This window comes from Bos indicus, chromosome 1, assembly GCF_029378745.1.
Source record: "Bos indicus isolate NIAB-ARS_2022 breed Sahiwal x Tharparkar chromosome 1, NIAB-ARS_B.indTharparkar_mat_pri_1.0, whole genome shotgun sequence".
NCBI lineage: Eukaryota > Metazoa > Chordata > Mammalia > Artiodactyla > Bovidae > Bos > Bos indicus.
Genome location: NC_091760.1, coordinates 19,894,818 through 19,905,652, shown reverse-complemented (window position 1 = coordinate 19,905,652; position 10,835 = coordinate 19,894,818).

The following is a 10,835-nucleotide window of genomic DNA, read 5'->3' as shown; positions in this document are numbered from 1 at the left end:
TTTTTCTCAGTTAGTGATTATTCCATTCCTCTAGTTGCTCAGGACAAAAACCTCAGAGTCACTCTTGACTCCTCTCTGTCCCAACCCACATCTGATCTGGCAACAAATCTTGTTGGCCCTGCTTTCAAAAACTCTCTCCACTCCTGTACAGTTGGTCTCTTGCTGTGGTCTCAATTCAGATCACTGTTCTGTCTGTTCTGCATTATTGTCATAGCCTCCTAACTGATCTCCCTTCTCCAGCTTTGGTTCCCCTTCAGTCTGTTCCCAGCAGAATATCACAGATGAACTTTTCAAAGACCCTCAGGTGGCTTTCCATCTCATTCAGAGTGAAATTCTAAGTCTTTAACATGGCCCATGAGGCTCCCAGCGAAGCAGCCCTCCTTTTTTCTCTGATGATACACTTTCCTTTTGCCTCTATATCCTTAATGAGTCCTTTATGAGGCCTGTCTTGGAGAAGGAAATGGCAACCCACTCCAGTACTCTTGCCTGGGAAATCCCATGGATGGAGGAGCCTGGTAGGCCACCATCCATGGGGTCAAGAAGAGTCGGACACGACTGAGTGACTTCACTTTCACTTTTCACTTTCATGCATTGGAGAAGGAAATGGCAACCCACTCCAGTATTCTTGCCTGGGGAATCCCAGGGACAGAGGAGCCTGGTGGGCTGTTGTCTGTGGGGTTGCACAAAGTCAGACACGACTGACGTGACTTAGCAGCAGCAGCAGCATGAGGCCTGTCTAAAGGATTTACCTGGCTGAGGGAAGCCAGTTCTTCTTCTATCCTGTCATTATCCCTCACTCTGTTATAAAGGCTAACTGCTGTCACATCCCGGCATACTCTGGGGACCAGTTTAAAAACAAAACTCCGACATGAAAGAATTCCCACATAAAAATAACTTTGTTAGTTTACATTAAAATTGTATGCATGTGTGTGTGTGTGGATTCTGAGAGAGAAAGGCCAAAGGGGAACTGATAATTTTAGATAATGTTGATTTTAGCATGATGGGGACATTCATTGAGATTCTGGATTCAGTGTGCCTCTTCAAGCTGGGAGTAATTCTCATTGTTTGCTTGCTCGGTTGACTAAGAAACAAAGCCTTACACTGTGTTTGTATCAGAAACAACCAGTGGCATTATTATTCTCAAAACCAGCAGATGTTGGGGAAATAGCACAATCTGAACTGATTTCTCCTCACACAAAATTTTTATAATATATGTAGATTGGAAGACTGTAGGGGGAAAAAGAGGAGAAAACAAATGGTGCAGGGAGGAGTTTCTTATAATAAATACTTATGAATGAATGAAATCAGACATATTCATTTATTACAATACTGTTTGTTTTCAATTCGTTGGAATACTCTCAAACAAAATTTAAAATTTGTTAGGACTTTGAGGGGTAAGATTCATTCACTTGTTCTTTCATTAAAATATTTATTGAATATCCCATATGTTCACAGTTTTCCAGGCACTGGAGACATAGCAATAAACTAAGCAGATGAAAATTCCTTCCTGTAACTGGTAGTCTGACAGAGGAAAACAGAGCATAAGCAAATATACTGAAACACACAGTATATTAGAAGGTGATCTGCATAAGGAGAAAAATCAGGATAAATTAAGATTACCAGGGTGGGAACTTTTTTTAATTTAATTTTTTCATTAAAAATTGATTTCATTGATTCATTCATTAAAAAAATTTTATTTATTAAAATTATTTTTAGCTACACAGCATATGTAATCTTAGTTCCCTGACCAGGAATCAAATTTGAGTCCCCTGCATTGGAAACTCAGAGTCTTAATCCCTGCACCACCAGGGAAGTCCTAGGGTTTAACTTTTAAAAAGGGTTGTCAGGGAATGTTGTCACCAACAAAGTATTGTTTGATCCATGGCCTGAAGTAGGTGTTTAAGTAGCTTGTGCATTTCCAGAGCAAAAATATTCTAGGTGGAAATAAGAAGAAGAGCAGAGATCATGAACAGGACTGGCTTGATGGAGGCAGAGAGTAGCTGGAGTCGGGTGACCCAAGGTGATAATGGTAGGAAGAGATCAGAAGCATGAAGTTTAGGCAGTTTGGATTATTTCTTTACCAATAAGATGAAGAAAAGAAGTTACACAGTAATCAGTGAAGGATTTGAAACCAACACTGATGTTAGACATGGCCTGAAGTCCTCTGTCAGCAAGTGAAAGCAATATATTCAGGATGAGGTCCATGCAGGTGTAAAGGATAAGAAATAAATTGCATAAGTAGTTTTAACTCTCACCTTCCCTCCTACTGCTGTACTACACTCCATTCTCATGGGAAAATTACTTCAAATCAACTGACTAAAGAAGAAAATATTTGAATCTGGTTAAAAATAGGTCTTAAAGAGATGGAAATACCAGATCACCTGACCTGCCTCCTGAGAAATCTGTTTGCAGGTCAAGAAGCAACAGTTAGAACTGGACATGGAACAACAGACTGGTTCCAAATCAAGAAAGGAGTATGTCAAGGCTGTATATTGTCACCCTGATTATTTAACTTATATGCAGAGCACATCATGAGAAATGCTGGACTGGATGAAGCACAAGCTGGAATCAAGATTGCCGGGAGAAATATCAATCACCTCAGATATGCAGATGACACCACCTTTATGGCAGAAAGCGAAGAACTAAAGAGCCTCTTGATGAAAATGAAAGAGAAGCGTGAAAAAGTTGGCTTAAAACTCAACATTCAGAAAACTAAGATCATGGTATCTGGTCCCATCACTTCATGGGAAATAGATGGGGAAACAGTGGAAACAGTGTCAGACTATTTTGGGGGGCTCCAAAAATCACTGCAGACAGTGACTGCAGCCATGAAATTAAAAGACACTTACTCCTTGGAAGAAAAGTTATGACCAACCTAGACAGCATATTAAAAAGCAGAGACATTACTTTGCCAACAAGGTCCCTCTAGTCAAAGCTATGGTTTTTCCAGTAGTCATGTATGGGTGTGAGAGTTGGACTATAAAGAAAGCTGAGTGCCGAAGAACTGATGCTTTTGAACTGTGGTGGAGGAGACTCTTGAGAGTCCCTTGGACTGCAAGGATATCCAACCAGTCTATCCTAAAGGAAATCAGTCCTGAATATTCATTGGAAGGACTGATGCTGAAGCTGGAACTCTAATACTTTGGACACATGATGGGAAGAACTGACTCATTGGAAAAGACCCTGATGCTGGGAAAGATTGAATGTGGGAGGAGAAGGGGACGAAAAAGGATGAGATGGTTGGATGGCATCACCAACTCAATGGATATGAGTTTGAGTAAATTCTGGGAATTGGTAATGGACAGGGAGGCCTGGTGTGCTGCAGTCCATGAGGTTGCAAAGAGTCAGACACAACTGAGTGACTGAACTGAACTGCACAAATTTGCACCAGCAAGGAGTAGATCACTATAACTTGCTCTCTTAGGAGTGACCCTGCAGGACAGTGGATACAAAAAATTCTCCTAGTGGACGTAAGTCAAACAATTTATCTTCTTATTCACTTTATTAGTAGAAAGCCTGAGGGCAAGTATCTATATTGATCAATGGGCAGTGCTAATGATATAATCATATTGTCAGGGACCTAAAAGAAACAGAATTGTAAGACTGACCACAAAGTTTGAGAGAAGACATGACTGAACCTGTTTCAATGAGGTTCCAAAGTGTAACTGAATTTGTTCTATGTGAATGACCAGCAAAAGGTCACTGTGGATAGGCTTTTAATTCAGGGAAACAAGATGATTTCACTCCATTTACACTGCCCAGCTTTTTTCCCAAGACTACTTAGTATTGATCAAAGCGCATTTGGTGACAGGTATTAAAACATGGACTCCTCAAAACTCTGACCTGGCTCTACTTCCCAGGAACAGGTACCAGCCTTTAGCTTGCAGTGTCATACCATACCCCAGGGAGGCAAGCTAGCTGCCTGCCATCATGGAGGGGGCTGCTGCTGCTGTTGCTAAGTCGCTTTAGTCGTGTCCGACTATGTGTGACCCCATAGACAGCAGCCCACCAGGCTCCCCCATCCCTGGAATTCTCCAGGCAGGAACACTGGAGTGGGTTGCCATTTCCTTCTCCAATGCATGAAAGTGAAAAGTGAAAGTGAAGTTGCTCAGTACTAGAGTGGGGTGCCATTGCCTTCTCTGATGGAGGGGGCTGTGATGCTTTAAAGTTTAATTTGCCTTTCCTCTCAACTTTTTTCTTTTAGTATCACTGTTTATGGACTAACTGTTTTTATGAACTGTTATGGTATTCTAGCCAACCTTCCTCTGACCAAGGAAGTTTATTTTATAGTGAAAGAAGTGGGGCAAATAGTGGTTAAATGGTCTGAGGTACGTCAGGGCCCTGAGACATTCATGGTCTAGCTGGAGTCTTGAACATGATATAGATGAGATACAATACCTTTTGAGTAGTGGACAGTCTTACAATAATATCCTTTTTAGCTAATGATTAATTTATCATTTATTATTATATTACTTTAAAGAATTTTATTATTAAATAATAATAAATATTATTATTTATTATTTTAGTATTAGTATTTCTTTTAAGACTTTTATTTATTAAATAATAATAAATATTATTATTTATTATTTTAGTATTAGTATTTCTCCCATATATTGAATATATTGGTTTGGAAGTGATAGGATAGAAGGAGACTAGGTATTCTTCCTATTGTACCTATTAGTCTAATTAAAAATGTTTTACTTCCCGTCTCCATTCTTCTGCACTTAGTTTTATAGTATTGAACAGTGGGATGTTTCCACCTGGGATATAGCAATCATTTGGTTTAACCTGAAGTTTAGACTGCCTCTCATGCCATTTAAGTTTGTTCATGCCACTGGGTAAATGGGCAAAAAGGGAGTAACTGATGAATCTTACCAAAGGTTTCATTACAAAGTGTGTCCAGAGAGCAGCATGGACAGAATGAAAGCATAATTTCTTCCTAGTACTGCTATGATCAGTAGTACAATTTAATAAAAGACTGAAGCAACCTTTATAAGCAGAAGTATCATTGTCTCAGAGACAGCCAGACTGAAATGTTGAGCCATCCACTAGTGGAAGAGCCATGACTATCTGGAGTCCTGGTTGGAGGTGCGCCACGAGTGAGTCATGGAGGAGGGAGTTCGTAAGTGCTGTCCTTTCTCAATGGAAAGCTGTGGAGTTGATCAAGGCCTCTGTTTCTTTGTGGGCCCGAAACTTCAATGTTTGTTCCCCTGCCTCATGAGACTATAGGGAGCTCTGCTCACCTTCTGATCCTCCACTAAGAGTTAGCAAATTCCATAAGAGGAATAGTTACTCTGACTGTCAGATTCACCTCATGAACTTCTCTCTTCTCTTGGATTTTAGCCCCATAAGCTGTCATAGCCTCAGTAGCTTTATGACATATTCATATGGATTTTAAAATTCCATTTTTCTAGTTTACTTGCTAGGGTGCTTGGTCTGAAACAAGCTAATCTGTGATTAGCAGACTCATAGGACCATATTCCTTTCTTTCTAGCACTAATCTCAGTTTGCAATTATAAACTCATTTCTGTGATACTTTGCATAATACTTGTCTTCCCCACAACATGGAATTAGATAGAATACCTGTTTTTGCTCAGTGTAGTATTTTTGACCTAGTGCAGTGCTAACCACATAGCAGACACTCAATACTAGTAAGTCAGTGAATGAATTAACGTTGGACAGCCGCTTGTTATTGAAGTCATGTGTGTACCTATTAAGTACAAAACAGCGGAGTCAAGATATGGTGTTTCAGTCTAAAAATATCTGATCTCAAATCCTATCATTTATCCTTAAAAACAAAGCAAGGCTGAATCGAGGCTTTATCTTACATGGACTTTAAATGGCTCAGGAGGGAGTGAGTATGTGCAGAAATCATTGCACAAAGTGAATGACCATCTCCTGGGTTGGGGAGAGCGCTAAACAGTGACATAGAAACAGCTGGTGGTACAGACTCTAAGCAGGTCAGAGCCTCTCAGAAAATGGGCCTTGATAATTGTTGAAAAGTTAGCATTAAATGATTGGAGTAGAGGCCATGTGCTGCCAGTGTCTAGGTAGCCACTGAGTAGAGTTTAAACTGAGCTAATATGATATAAAAATGGCCTGTAGTCACTCTGAGTGGGAACAAGATTAACAAATGATTAAGTCATTAGAAACACAAAGTATGATACTTGTTAAGTCAGAGACCCAGGATCCAATGTCTGTTTGAAATTTGGTGTGTATATATATGTGTTGTTGTTTTATTTTATACTGGATAAATGGAGAGACTAAGTGAAAAAGTAATAATTTATATTTTCTATCTACATAAAGATTTATATTTGTGCATGCACATAGATCCTTGTAAATACATGATAGTTTATTAATACTTTCTTGGTTATAAATCCTTGAAAGAACTCTAATTACTCTGTCCTTATTTCTTAATTAGGCACTATGAAACCCCCATAATAGTTACTAGCTGTGAATAAGAATACTATAAAAGCTACTCATGTAATTACCTCAGAAACTCCAACTCTACTAAAGTGTCAAGTCACCGAGTTAAATAACAGTTGGAAAAACAAAGTAGCTCACTAACTATTAAAAGTCGCCCAGCCCACGAGTTTTTAGATGAAGCTGAATAGAGTAATACCTTTAAAATTAGAAGTGTGTTCATCCTAGATGGTCCCAATTAAGCATTTTTTCATGATAAATTTTAGTTTTCAGTTCCATCATTGAAGAAAAAACTTTTTTTTTTTTAAAAAAACCTTTATTTTGTATAGGAGTATAGCCGATTAACAAATGATGTTGTGTTAGTTTCAGGTGAACAGGGAAGGGACTCAGTCATACATATACACATATCAATTCTCCCCCAAACTCCCCTCCCATCCTGGCTGCCGCATAACATTGAGCAGAGTTCCAGTGGTCCTTGTTGGTTCTCTATTTTTAACACAGCAGTCTGTATAATGTCCATCCCCAACTCCCTAACTGGAAGAAGCACAAGCTGGAATCAAGATTGCCGGGAGAAATATCAATAACCTCAGATATGCAGATGACACCACCCTTATGGCAGAAAGTGAAAAGGAACTAAAAAGCCTCTTGATGAAAGTGAAAGAGGAGAGTGAAAAAGTTGGCTTAAAGCTCAACATTCAGAAAACTAAGATCATGGCATCTGGTCCCATCACTTCGTGGGAAATAGATGGGGAAACAATGGAAACAGTGTCAGACTTTATTTTGGGGGGCTCCAAAATCACTGCAGATGGTAATTGCAGCCATGAAATTAAAAGACGCTTACTCCTTGGAAGGAAAGTTATGACCAACCTAGATAGCATATTCAAAAGCAGAGACGTTACTTTGCCTACAAAGGTCCGTCTAGTCAAGGCTATGGTTTTTCCAGTGGTCATGTATGGATGTGAGAGTTGGACTGTGAAGAAAATTGAGCACCGAAGAATTGATGCTTTTGAACTATGGTGTTGGAGAAGACTCTTGAGAGTCCCTTGGACTGCAAGGAGATCCAACCAGTCCATTCTAAAGGAGATCAGTCCTGGGTGTTCATTGGAAGGACTGTTGCTAAAGCTGAAACTCCAGTACTTTGGCCACCTCATGCGAAGAGTTGACTGATTGGAAAAGACTCTGATGCTGGGAGGGATTGAGGGCAGGAGGAGAAGGGGACGACAGAGGATGAGATGGCTGGATGACATCACCGACTCGATGGACATGAGTTTGAGTGAACTCCGGGAGTTGATGATGGACAGGGAGGCCTGGCGTGCTGCAACTCATGGGGTCGCAGAGAGTTGAACACGACTGAGCGACTGAACTGAGCTGAACTGAACTGAATTCCCTAACTATCCATCCCCGCCCTTTTCCCCCTCTGCCCCAGAAACCATGAGCTCCTTCTTGAAGTCTGTGAGTTTGTTCCTGTTTTGTAAGTAAGTTCATTTGTATCATTTCTTTTTAGATTCCACATAAAAGGGATGCCATATGATATTACTCTAAGAAGAAACTTTTATTCAGAACTAGTTGCCACTATTGTATTCAGCTTCTAGTAACAAAGACACAGATAGGCTAAACAAAGTGTGGACCATAGTCTCTCATGTAACAGAAGTCTAACAGAATGTTATCTCAGGCTTGTATGAAAGCTCCATGGTCGTTCGGTTACCAGACTCCTATCTTTACAGTATGGATTTGCGTTCAAGGACACATGATGTCTCCTGGAACTCTAGACATTGTGAACATGTTTCAGGCAAAAGGAGGGGATGAATAAAAGACAAAAGCATCTTTTCCCCAATTGAGTAAACCTCTTTTAAAGCCTTTTCCAATTGGTCTTCTGTCTTAGCAAGAGAAGTTAAGAAAAGTCATCACTGAGCTGGGCACAGAGTCGCCAGGAATAAAATTGGAATTGAGCAGAATAAAAGAAAGGATAAAAATAGATAAAAGGTTCTGCCACAGAGATTCAAACTGATCACAAACATTATAATGCTGTAGCAATTTTTAGGTACCTAACGTGTGCCAAGCCATCCACTACATCCTGGGGCACAAAAACAGACATTATAGTGGGCCAGTTCTCAAGGACTTGATGGTTTAGTGGGAGAGACTGTCTATGAATAGGCAGTTATGTGGTAATGAGAAGTTATGTAGTAATGAGAGGTTTGCCAAGGGTGGCGGGGGGATGTGGGAGAGCAGAGTGAACTCAGTTCAAACCAGAGCTTTGGGCTTCCTGGAAGAAATGTTCCCAGAATCTAATCTTGAAGGACGGGTAAGAACTGAGTGACATTTCAGGCTCAAGGACAGCATGAGGAAGCTAAAGATGAAGGTAACGTCTCTGTTTGATAGTAATTGAAAATTGGTGATTATAGAAGGTAGTCGTGAGGAAGTGAATAAAAGAGTCAACTTATAGATGGCCTAGTCTGTTAACTGAATAACAAGGCTGAGGAAAGCCTTTAAGAGCTTTAAGCAGAGAAACTCCATAGGCAAATTGAATTTTAGGTATGTCATTCTGGCTTCTATGTGGGGGAAGCTTCAAAGGAAGGCAAAATTGAGATAAAAAGAGTTATTATTATTAGGAGGCTATGTCAGTAGTCAAGGTAAGAAAGAATGGAAACCTGATTAGGCAGTAGTAGTAGGAATGGGAAGAAGATTATAGAATGATGTGGGAGGAATAATTAGATAGTGAATGAAAAGGTGTGGGTAGACAGGAGTTTAGAATGACTACTAGATTTCTGCTTTAAGAAACTAGGTGGATGATGGCACCATTAACTGAGACTGTAAAAGTTAAGAGTAGGAGGAATAGGTAGGTGTGGGAGTGGGGGAGTGGGAAAAAAATTAGCTTGGTTGGAACATGTTGAGTTTGAAGTATCTGTATAACATCTAGTTGGAAATACTTAGGAGGCAATTAGATATACAAATCTGAAGCTTGTGATAAACGTGTCAGAAATATATTTTTAAGTCATAGCATGAAAGAAATATATTTTTAAGTCATAGCATATAGCTAGTTAAATCCATGTAAATAGATGGGTTTGCCTTTGAATAGAGGGTAGGCAGAGAGAACCACCAAGTTAAGGTAGAGACTCTGCTGACATCAACTTCTAGGGAAGAAACCCTGTTAAAGGCAAGGAATAAATTTAGACTGGGAGGTTACTGAGTTAAGCAAAACAAAATAAAACAGGATTACTAAGGGGTTCTCATGAACTGAATACTGTACTATGGCTGATAATCCTGCCATGAACATGACAGACAGAGTCTCTTTCCTCATAAGGGCTTAGAGTATAGATCTGTATGTAATAGCATTTACCTCCATTATGAAAGGCATAAATGAAAAGAATTGTCTATTGGAGCTTAAAAAATGGTGATTGCAGCTAGTTTGGAAAAGGCTTCTTTGAAGAAGTCATATTTTAGCTAAGACCTAATGGGACGATAAGTGAGGGGAGGTGGTTAGAAATCGAGACAAAAGTATAACAAGAGGATACAGCAGTCAAGTATGAGCAAAGGCCCTAGATCTGGAGAGAACTTAGTGCGTCTGAGCTGAGATGTCAACATGTAGAACATGAGAAAGAGGGGAGAGAAGTATATGACACACCTAGCGAGACAAGTAGAAGCCAGTTCACGCAGAACTAAATAGTTCATATTTATGCTGTATTCCAAGAGAAATAGGGATCATATGCAATGACCAGTCTAAAATGTCTTTTGTCTCCCTAGCTCCCTTTTTTCCTTTCTCTTTATTTAACTGCCCCTATGAAATTTCTACTCTGTAAAATTTTAGTAGAATTTTCAGTTACCAGGGTGGACAAAACAGATGGAAAGCAGTCACATGAAAAGTTGCCTAAGTCCTTGCTGCTGCTGCTGCTGCTAAGTTGCTTCAGTTGTGTCCGACTCTGTGTGACCCCATAGACGGCAGCCCACCAGGCTCCCCCGTCTCTGGGATTCTCCAGGCAAGAACGCTGGAGTGGGTTGCCATTTCCTTCTCCAATGCATGAAAGTGAAAAGTGAAAGTGAAGTCGCTCAGTCGTGTCTGACTCTTAGTGACCCCATGGACTGCAGCCTACCAGGCTCCTCCGTCCATGGGATTTTCCAGGCAAGGGTACTGGAGTGGGTTGCCATTGCCTTCTCCAGCCTAAGTCCTTAGGGCAGTGCAAATTTTAACATGATATCACCGTATATTCATGAGAACAGCTATAATTAGAAAGACTGCCAATTCTAAGTATGGGTGAAAATACAGAACAATTGTAATTTTCAGATGTTATTAATGAGAATTAAATTGGTGCAACCATTTCAAAAAATTGTCAACATCTATTATACAGCTAAGTGTGTAAGCCTATGAATTAGTAATACTATTTCTAGGTGTATATCAATAGAAATGTATATAGTAT